A 10,456-nucleotide genomic window follows, 5' to 3' on the forward strand; every position below is an offset into this window, starting at 1 on the left:
AAGAGAAGCACGCCGGTTGGAAAAGAATTAACATGACGACCTCGATGATCAAGAAGGATTATCATCCACATAGAAATATGAGAACACCACTCAGAATAAGGTATGGAATCAACACTTGTCATTGAAGCAACTCGAATACCACAAATAAAACAAAACAAAGGATTTGGCTTGCAGAATAAGCCGGAACAAACATATGATAGATATTTCATCCGAAGTTTTCGTGGTGGGGCCCACACGGGATCAACCGTACAGCACCATCATGTACAAGGCTGTGCACATGACATACGAAGCGTCCCCGAGTCGGCATAGCCATGGACTCTTTAAGACACTACGAGACCACTGTAAAATCAACCGTGTACAGGCGGACCACTAGACGTCGAACCCCAATCTCATATCATGCGTCTGTCGGAAAGATATCCTAAGGCTACTTGAATTCCCACTTATAAACTCCCGAAACTTTCTGGTTATGCAATCTGGTGTTGGGGATACAGGGGACACAAAATATATCACCCAAACTAACAATACCTAGATCTAGCTGTATCCATCCTTCAACACATAACCAAGAAACCTTCGGAAATCATTTACCTCAACCTTCGAAAAACATCCGTTATACAAGTTATGGCAATACTCCCGAACTCCCGCCCCAGTACTGGGTGGCGTCGAGGTGATCTCACCAACAACTGCATAAAAGAGATTTCGATGTCGGCGAAACTCAGGTATTCCAGAACTGCAACGATAAAATTGTGACGACAACACCTCGGAGCTCAACTCCCCAGGACACTGCCACAACCCCTAAATGTCAGGAGGCACCAAGAACAATGTTCTCGTCACAAAACCATCGGAACGATTCCAAGATACCCGCGTGATCCTAAAAAAAATTGAGTGAAATTTGAGGAGAGAAAAGTCAAAACTTCTACGTCAGGAGGCCTCACCAGAGCGACGAAGGGACTGAGGAGTAAAAAGAATCCTACTCTCCGATATATATAATCCTAAGACTCAAAACATTTTTGTTCTAGACTCAACAACGCCAGCGATTCGATCAAGCAGGGGGCTCCTAAGTCGGGGATGGCTCTGATTACCAACTTGTAACACCCACGATGCGGCTATATCTCCCACGTGTCGAGGCACGACTTAGAGGCATAACCGCATTGTGGTTTTGTCGCAAGAAGGGTCATCTTCACACAATCCCATGTAATGAACAAGAATGGGATAAAGAGTTGGCTTACAATCGCCACTTCACACAATACATGAATAAGTCATACATCATTCAAGATACACACATAGGTCCGACTACGAAACCAAAAGAAAAGAAGACAACCCAACTGCTAGATCCCTGATCGTCCCAACTGGGCTCCACTACTGATCAACAAGAAAAGAACAACACAACGAACAAGATCTTCATCGGGCTCCCACTTGAGCTCAGTTGCGTCACCTGCACTGGTATCATCGGCACCTGCAACTGTTTTGGAAGTATCTGTGAGTCACGAGGACTCAGCAATCTCACACCCGCGAGATCAAGACTATTTAAGCTTAAAGGAAAAGGATGGGGTAATGAGGTGGAGCTGCAGCAAGCACTAGCATATATGGTGGCTAACATACGCAAATAAGAGCGAGAAGAGAAGCAACGGAACGGTCGTGAACTAGCAATGATCAAGAAGTGATCCTGAACTCCTACTTACGTCAAACATAACCCAGAAACCGTGTTCACTTCCCGGACTCCGCCGAGAAGAGACCATCACGGCTACACACGCGGTTGATGCGTTTTAATTAAGGTCAAGTTCTCTACAACCGGATATTAACAAATTCCCATCTGCCTCATAACCGCGGGCACGGCTTTCGAAAGATAATACCATGCAGGGGTGTCCCAACTTAGCCCACTATAAGCTCTCACGGTCAACGAAGGATAAACCTTCTCCCGGAAAGACCCGATCAGTCTCGGAATCCCGGTTTACAAGACATTTCGACAATGGTAAAACAAGACCAGCAAAGCCGCCCGAATGTGCCGACAAATCCCGATAGGAGCTGCACATATCTCGTTCTCAGGGCACACCGGATTGTCCAAGCTTCCGGTAGGCCAGCCCAGAGTTGCCCCTGGTGGCCACCGGCGACTGACGGGTTGGACCAACACTCAGAGGAGCACTGGCCCGGGGGTTTAAAATAAAGATGACCCTTGATTCTGCAGAACCCAAGGGAAAAGGCTTAGGTAGGCAAATGGTAAAACCAAGGTTGGGCCTTGCTGGAGGTGTTTTATTCAAAGCGAACTGTCAAGGGGGTCCCATAAATCACCCAACCGCGTAAGGAACGCAAAATCAAGGAACATAACACCGGTATGACGGAAACTAGGGCGGCAAGAGTGGAACAAAACACCAGGCATAAGGCCGAGCCTTCCACCCTTTACCAAGTATATAGATGCATTAATTAAATAAGAGATATTGTGATATCCCAGCATAAACATAATCCAACATGGAGCAATCTTCATCTTCACCTGCAACTAGCAACGCTATAAGAAGGGGCTGAGCAAAGCGGTAACATAGCCAAACAACGGTTTGCTAGGAAGGGTGAAAAGGTTAGGGGCTGACATGGCAGTATGGGAGGCATGATATAGCAAGTGGTAGGTAGTGCAGCATAGCAATAGAACGAGCAACTAGCAAAGCAAAGATAGAAGTGATTTCGAGGGGTGGTCATCTTGCCTGAGACCCCGCAAGGAAGAAGAACGAGTTCATGAAGAAGACAAGCGGACGGAGTCGAACGAATCCTCACAACTCCGGAACGAAACCGAAGCTAACGAGAGAAGCAACCCGGAAAGAAACAAACAACATAGTAAACAACCACCACATACACATGGCATGATGCAAAACAAATATGATGCATGTCCGGTTTAATGAGGCATGGCATGGCAAAGTGCAACAAACAACACTATAAATTAAGTGGAGCTCAATATGCAACGAGTTGCATATTGACGAAACACCACATCAATTATTTAGTTCTCTCTCGTTATGTACCCAACAATGTTAAATGTTGTTAACCATGGCAAGAGGTGAAGCATAAGGAAACTACCTATTTAAGCAAGTTAAATGAGGCCGGTAACAAACAACAACAATTCCGGAAAATCCTCATGTCCATATATTGGGATTGGTACTGTTCTGCCATAAATGCAATTTTAATATTGTTAAACAGCAAAATGAAGTGCACCATGTTAATCTATGCATTTTTCTACCCCATTTACATATGAAGTTTATTAAAATCCGAGTTACGGTTATTTAGTTATGAATTAAAGCATTTTAGCATGGCATTATGCAAAATAAACACAAACAGCACGTTAAACATTTTATCATGGGATGAAAGTGGCATATTATTAATCTACACAAAATTCTAAGTGTTTTTCATATATAGTTTGTTTTAATCCGATGCACGGTTGTGGAGTTATTAAATGCATGAAGAACATGGGTTTTTCTGTAAAACAGCAACTACTCAGTTAATTAGCAAATTCGTCCATGAAAAAAAACAATGTCTCGGGCCAAAACTGGCTAGCCCAACAGTGCACAGTGGGGGTTAGGGCGGCTGCTCACAGTGGGCTGGCAGAGCTGGGTTCGCGCGGATGGGCCGAGGGGAGGCTGGGCCTTGGCGCTGTGGATGAGGCCCAAGCGCGTGGAGTGAAAGCGGTCAACGCGTGAGGCGCGCATGCGGGCGGATCGAGCAGGCAGCAGCGCTGCTCGTCCTCCTTGGCCGAGGACCAGGCGAAACAGGGGATGACGGGCGGACTTGGCGCGGAGGAAGGAGGTCCGGCGGGGGCGCGGGTCTCCAGGGCGTCGGATCCGGCCGGGGGGGGGGGGAGCCCATCTCTGATGATGGTGGCGCCGGCTGGTGCTCCTGTTCGAGGCAAGGACAGAGAGAGAGATATTCAGAGAACCAGAACGGAAAGGGGAAGAAGAGAGAAGGCGAGGGCGACGGGCGCGCGATGGCCTGAGGAGAACCCACGGTTCGGCAGCGAGGAGGCCAGGAAAAGAGCGGGTCCGGCGGCATCGGATCAAGGCGGAGATGAAGTGGGGCGGCCGCGCGGACGGACGGCAGCGGAGGCAGGAGCTCCATGGGCGGCGGCACTGGGTTGCTGCGGAGGAAGGCGGCTGTGGCGAGGCGCACCGGCGACGGGGCGGCGGCGAAGGTCGGCGCCGGAGTTGGAGAGGAGGCGGGCGGCTCGGCGGAAGACGGGGAGGCGCGGGGAGCAGAGGGGCGGCCTGGAGTCGAGGTCATGGTCACGGAAGCCTCGGGCGAGCTCCTCTCGCGCTCGAGGATGGAGGCTGCTGCCTCGGTCCTATCCGGATCGAGCGGGCTGGCTGGATCCGTGCAGGGGCCCGAGGAAGGAGATGGCCAAGGCGCTCGGAGCAGAGGAGGCGCTTGGGACAGGAGCTGGCTGCGGGAGGAGCGGGAGAGGAGGAGCTCCTCTGGTTGGCCGGGTGGATCGAGGGGAGGCCTCGGGTGCCAGTTGGTTAGGAGAGAGGATCAGGAGGGATCCCGAGGAGGAAGATTGGACAGAGTGGCGGCGGCGGGCACGAAATGGATGGATGGGACAGGATTCCTAGTATCTAGGGTTGCCCACTATTTATATAGGTAGGGGATAGCTTAGGGGTATCCGGTCCCTCCGTTCATCATCGGACGGTCCGGGAAAATTAGGTTAGGGAGCTCAATTAAGAAAACGGAGATGTTTTGTAGATGTTTGGGGATGATTTGTATGCAACGGTGATGACTGAACGGTTCGAGTTCGGGACAGTTTCGGAAGCGCACACGAGGGGCTCGGTGGTTGTGCAGAGAGGGTCAAACGGTCAGACAAGAGAGAATTGAAAATCCGGTTAGACTCAGAATGGTCAACGAACGCAACAGAGAAAAGCGAGGAGCGGCAACTACGAGCGGATGCAAGTTTTAAAAACAACGACGGCAACGAGGTGCCGACGCAATGCGGATGATGCGATGATGAATGCAACAAATAAATAAATACACACAACGATAACGAAAAAGATGGAAGGCGTCTGGAGCATCGGTCTCGGGGCGTTACATTAAGGTAAAACCCAACCATGCATTAAAGCATCAAGTCCTCTTTATCCCATACGCAACAACCCCCTTACTCGGGTTTGTGTTTCAGTCACTCACCAACCCACTATAAGCGAATCATGAACGTATTGCAACACCCTACAGCGGGAATCCCTCACGCTTGCGCGACACAGAGGGCACCATAGGACGGCACCAAAATAAAACATACAACTCGTACCAATCTAGATCATCAATCAACCCAAAGACAAAGGATATCTACTCAAAACATCATAGGATGGCAACACATCATTGGATCATAATATGTGGCGTAAAGCACCATATTCAAGTAGGGATTACAGCGGGGTGCGGGAGAGTGGACCGCGTAAAAGAGATGAGGATGGTGATGATGATGGTGATGTTGATGAAGACGATCACCGCGGTGATGATTCCCCTCCCGATGGCACTCCGGCGCCACCGAGAGAGAGGAGGAGAGGTTCTCCCCCTTGTGCTTCCTCCTTCATGGCCTCCCCCTAGATGGGGAAAGGTTCTTCCTCTGGTCCTTGGCCTTCATGGCGATGATGGCCTCTCCGGGATACTCCTCCATGGCCACCGGTGATGATGGCCCCCTCCGGCAGGGTGCCGGAGAGGGCCTAGATTGATTTCTCATGGCTATAGAGGCTTGCGGCGGCGGAACTTCCGATCTAGGTTTCTTTCTGGAAGTTTGGGTATATATGAGAGCTGTTGGTGTTGATTTCATGTGAGGGGGGTTTCCGGGCTGTCCACGAGGTAGGGGGGCGCGCCCTAGGGGGTGGGCGCGACCCCACCCTCGTGGGCAGCCCGAGACTCTTCTGGCCTACTTCCGGTACTCCGTGGGCTTCTTCTGGTCCAAAAATGATCTTCGTCAAGTTGCACGTCAATTGGACTCCGTTTGGTTTTCCTTTTCTTCGATACTCTAAAACAAGGAGAAAACAGAAACTGGCACTGGGCTCTAGGTTAATAGGTTAGTCCCAAAAAAATCATATAAAAGTGTATAATAAAGCCCATTAAACATCCAAGATAGATAATATAACAATATGAATACTTCATAAATTATAGATACGTTGGAGCCGTATCAGCATCCCCAAGCTTAATTCCTGCTCGTCCTCGACTAGGTAAATGATAAAAGAATTAATTTATGAAGTGTGAATGCTAGCAAGTGCTTAAGTTTGATCAATGATAATTCCAATCACTTTTTCTAGCATCATTATATGTCATAACAGTAGCTCATCTCATAAAACTTTTCATGATCAAGTAACAAGCTATTCACATGTTAAAGTATAGATCATAAACTTTCTTGAAAACTAACAAACCGTGTTATCAGTCATCAAACAATTACAATTCATCTTATTTTCAGGAAGAGTCTATGTTAGAGCTTTGATTTAGCAAACTCCACATACTCAACTATCATTTAGTCTTTCACAATTGCTAACACTCACGCGATATTTATGGGTTCAAAGTTTTAATTAGACACAGAGAAAGATAGGGGCTTATAGATTCGCCTCCCAACCTTTTACCTCAAGGGTAATGTCAACAATAATAGTTCATGATGCCTTACATTCAATTGGATATATATATATCAGAATCTTTCCAACACAAGGTGCTTGCCAAAAGATAAAATGTAAAAAGGAAAGGTGAAAATCACCATGACTCTTGCATAAGGTTAAGAGATAAAAGTAAAAGATAGGCCCTTCGCAGAGGGAAGCAGAGGTTGCCATGCGCTTTCAGGGTTGGATGCACAAAATCTTAATGCAAAAGAACATCACTTTATATTGCCACTTGTGATATGGACCTTTATTATGCAGTCCGTCGCTTTTATTTCTTCCACATCACAAGATCGTATAAAGTTTATTTCCTCCACACAAATCAATCATACATATTTAAAGAGCAATTTTTATTGCTTTGCACCGATGACAACTTACTTGAAGGATCTTACTCAATCCATAGGTAGGTATGGTGGACTCTCATGGCAAAACCGGGTTTAAGGGTATTTGGAAACACAAGTAGTATCTCTACTTAGTGCGAAGAATTTGTCTAGCATGAGGGGGAAAGGCAAGATCAACGTGTTGGGCGATCCATGACAATATACTTTATTTCAGATTTAAGAAAACGTAACCCATTACGTTGTCTTCCTTGTCCAACATCAACCTTTTAGCATGTCATATTTTAATGAGTGCTCACAATTACAAAAGATGTCCAAGATAGTATATTTATATGTGAAATCTTTCTTCCTTCGATATTCTTTCATGAATTGTTCAAGTGACCAATTCTACGTTTGCTAACTTTTAATAAGTTTACTACCTATACTTATTATGTGTGAAGTCATTACTCCCCCTGTTATAAGCATATGAAACATATATAAATTTAGGTTTATGACATTCAATTTATTCAACCATTTACTCATAGGATATACGTGAAGCACACGAGTAAATGACAAACTACTCCAAAAGATATGAGTGAAGAACACTGAGTAGTCAAATAATTAACTAGCCATGGGATGATTCTTGTTCATTTAATATTTCAGATCCAATGATTTTATTCAAACAGCAAGTAAAATTGAAAATACGCTCCAAGCAAAACACATATCACGTGACGAATAAAAATATAGCTCCGAGTAAGATATACCAATAGTTTTGAAGACGAAAGAGGGGATGCCTTCCGGGGCATCCCCAAGCTTAGGTGCTTGAGTCTTCCTTGAATATTACCTTGGGGTGCCTTGGGAATCTCCAAGCTTAGGGTCTTTCCACTCCTTATTCTCCTCATATCGATATCTCACCCAAAGCTTGAAAACTTCAATCACACAAAACTTAACGTAACTTCGTGAGATAGGTTAGTATGATAAAGAGCAAACCATTCACTTTGGTACTGTCAAAGACAAGGTTCATAATTGTTCTCACATAATTCCTACTGTACCATATCATTTCTACAATTTATATTGAGGAATATAAGCCATAGAAACTAGAAAACAAGCAAACTATGCAATGAAAACAGAATTTGTCGGAAACAGAACAGTCTGTAATGATCTGAACAATAACCATACTTCTGCTACTCCAAAAATTATTAAATAAATTGGTGGACGTGAGGAATTTGTCTATTAATCTTCTGAAAAAAGAATCAACTCAAAAGCACTCTTCTGTAAACAATTACATCTATTCTCGTGAGCGCAAAGTTTCTGTTTTTTACAGCAAGATCACATTAACTTTCTCCCAAGTCTTCCCAAAGGTCTTACTTGGCACTTTATTGAAACAAAAGCTATAAAACATGATTAATACAGTAGCTTAATAATGTAAACACACAAAAACAGTAAGGGTAAATATTGGGTTGTCTCCCAACAAGCGCTTTTCTTTAATGCCTTTTATCTAGGCATGATGATTTTAATGATGCTCACATAAAAGAAAAGAATTGAAACATAAAGAGAGCATCATGAAGAATATGACTAGCACATTTAAACATAACCCACTTCCTATTCCTAGGCATTTTGTGAGCACACCATTTATAAGAACAACAATCAACTAGCATAGGAAGGCAAAACAAGTATAACTTCAAAACTTTAAGCACTTAGAGATGAAACTTGATATTATTGCAACTCCTACAAGCATGTATTCCTCCCTCATAATAATTTTCAGTAGCATCATGGATAGCAACTTTGTTCTCATACTTAATTGGAACCTCTTCCGAAATAGTGGAATCATTACTAGCTAAAGTTGACACTCTTCCAAATCCACTTTCATAAATATCACACTAAGATTCAACACCTCCAAAATAGTGGGATCACTAATTCCTAAAGTTGACACTCTTCCAAACCCACTTTAAATGATAGTATTATTCATACTCCAAAAGATATAAGTGAAGTTCATGGATTATTCTACAATTAACATAGACTAACCAATATCCAAGCTCAAAATATATAAGTGAAGCACACGAAGCATTCTATAAAACCATACTCAAAAGATTTAAGTGAAGCACAAAGAGTAATTCTATAAGGTCATACTTGATATAAGTGAAGCAAATGAAGTATTCTACAAATAAATTAAGGGCTATCTCGTGCTAGCATGGTTCTTAAAGGAAAAACAAAAACACAAAGGACACAAATCATGTAAACAAAAACCGAGGTATACCGATATTTGTTGAAGAAGAAAGATGCTTAGATGCTTGAGTATACTTTGAAATATTTACTTGGGGTACCTTAGGCATCCCCAAGCTTGAACTCTTGCCTCTCTTTATTCTTCTCATATTGATAGCTCCTCGACCTTCGGAAACTTCATCCACACAAAACTTTAACAAAAACTTGTGAGATCCGTTAGTGTAATAAAGCAAATCACTACCTTTAGGTACTGTAATGAACTCATTCTTTATTTATATTGGTGTTAAACCTACTGTATTCCAACTTCTCTATGGTTCATACCCCCCGATACTAGCCATAGATTCATCAAAATAAGCAAACAACACGCGAAAACAGAATCTGTTAAAAACAGAACAGTCTGTAGTAATCTGGAAGTTTGGTAAACTTCTGTAACTCCTAAAATTATGAAATAAATTTGACAAATTGAAAAATTTGTACAGAAGTAATGTGCAAAACGTTTCAGACCCATTTGACTCTCCAGTAAAAAAATGTAAATTCATGCACTACAGCCAAAGTTTCTGTTTTTGTTCTGCACATAGTAAACAAGCAATCTAATCATCCTAAAACCAAAGCTTGGCACATTATTTTTATAATACAATGGATATATACAAGGGGATAATTATTTACAGAGAAACTTCCATGAAAAATTCTACATTGTTTCGGTGAGCATGAACACAAGTGCTCAAGGTCGACCCTCACTTCTTCAATGCATAACTTTCCAATCACTTCTCTTTTTGAAAAACTTTTTAGGCATGAGAGGCAAGTAATATTTTTTTTTGTATTTTCATTCTTTTAATTTTTTTATGTTTCACCCACAACTAAACAGAAACAAAAAGGAAAAAACAAAATCTACTTAGTGAAGAAAGCAAACAAGCACATACAAGAATATCAACCCCAAGCTATTGCTCCCCGGCAACAGCGCCAGAAAAGAGCTTGATAATCCCCAAGTGTAGGGAATCATCGTAGCAATTTCCAAAGGTGGAAGTGATAAGTATGGAGTGTTGAACCCACAAGGAGCTAAAGGTAAGATCAATATTCTCTCAAGCCCTATCTGCCACTGATACGACTCTACGTACACCGAACGTTTGCTTCCAACTAGAAACGAGAAATAAAACTATGTTGTGGGTATGAAGAGGATATCTTTGTATGATATCGGAGAGCTAAAATATAAAAGTAGGTGCTGTTATCATGAAGTTAGAATATATTACTAAATATTATAAATAGCGAGTGTGGAATAATGGTGGATCGGTGTGCGGAATTGTCCTAGGCAAT

Source organism: Triticum aestivum, chromosome 4D, assembly GCF_018294505.1.
Source record: "Triticum aestivum cultivar Chinese Spring chromosome 4D, IWGSC CS RefSeq v2.1, whole genome shotgun sequence".
NCBI classification, from domain to species: Eukaryota; Viridiplantae; Streptophyta; class Magnoliopsida; order Poales; family Poaceae; genus Triticum; species Triticum aestivum.